We start from the raw sequence: 1,540 nt of genomic DNA, 5'->3' as shown, positions 1-1,540 counted from the left end.
TGCTGAGTTCCTAGCCAGGGGAGCTCTATCACAGTCCCTAAAGGAACAGCAACAATCCCCCAAGTGCAACGGCAATGACCAAAAAAGAATGAAGGTCCAACAATGAGCCCTTGATACTAATGACTATGCTTGTGAGACTGTGCACTTGAAATAAAAACAAGGCCTAGAGCTGCAGGGTGCCTAAGAGTTACCTCCTGAGAGCCTCCATGTTGCTAAAATGTGGCCAGTCTCGAAGCCAAACTCAGCATGTAAATCTGTTGCCTTCCCCCCAGCATGGGACATTACTTCCGGGAATGAGCCTCCCTGGCGCCAAGGGATTACTACCAAGTATCAGCTGATGATGTAAGTAGAAAATGACCTTGAATAAAAGGGTCAACTCAGACTAGCAGAATATCTCAGTCTACATATAATACCAAGAGTTAAAAATGCTTTTTGACCAAATAAAAGGGAGAATGGAAAGGACAAATGAGTTTATATGGCTATGAGTCTCCAAAAAGAGCCGGGAGGTTATCAGAGGGGCTGCCCTTATGCACACCTAAGCAGAGTCCCAGAGACAGATAAAGGAGATACAACCCCAGGTATTGGTTCTTCTGAGGGCTACAGAGACTCACAGGTTCTGTGGTTGTGGCAGATAGAGTTCAGTGCCATCTCAGTTGGCCCTACTTTGGAGTTTGTGTTTCTGTGTGATGGAGCTAGATTCAGATGTGCTCTTTGACCACAAGCCTCTCCTGTCACTTTTATCAGATCTGTAGTTGGCGCTGGGGTTTAGTTTATACCCAGGGGACCTAAATCTCTGGACCGACCATGTGATAGCCAGGCCCTGAGCCTCAACAGACTTGCAACTCCTACACTCTGGTTTATTGGACTTAACTCACTCACCTAACATGCAGGTGAAGAAGGTCAACCACCACACCAGGGAGCCAAGAGTGCCTACAACTGAAAGCAGGAGAATTGCATCCAGCATCCATGTGGAATCTAAGTCCGCTCTTGATATAGATGTGGAGTGGACACAATCATTCTCCACAGGATGGAGGAATAGAGTATGGATTAGAGTGGACTTACTGATATTCTGTTCATGAACTATTGTGATTAGTAATTGAAGAAAATGTGGCATGTGTGTGGATAAAGTGGTCATAGTGGCTGCTGGGGGTAGGGAGTGGGAGGAAGAGATGTGATGTGGGGGCGTTTTCGGGACTTGGAGTTGTCCTGGGTGGTGCTGCAGGGACAGTTACCGGGCATTGTATGTCCTCCCATGGCCCACTGGGTAGAATGTGGGAGAGTGTGGGCTATGATGTGGACCATTGACCATGAGGTGCAGCGGTGCTCAGAGACGTATTCACCAAATGCAATGAATGTCTCATGATGATTGAGGTGGTTGTTGTTATGGGGGGAGGAGTGGGGTGAGGAGGGTGGGGGGTATATGGGGACCTCATATTTTTTTTAATATAACATTTAAAAAATAAAGAAAAAAGTTTTTTAAAGTAAGGTACAAAAAAAAATACATTCTGTACTGATGGCAATGTTCTATGTGTGCTGTTCA

Source organism: Dasypus novemcinctus, chromosome 10 (assembly GCF_030445035.2).
Source record: "Dasypus novemcinctus isolate mDasNov1 chromosome 10, mDasNov1.1.hap2, whole genome shotgun sequence".
NCBI classification, from domain to species: Eukaryota; Metazoa; Chordata; class Mammalia; order Cingulata; family Dasypodidae; genus Dasypus; species Dasypus novemcinctus.
This window is presented reverse-complemented; position numbering follows the sequence as displayed.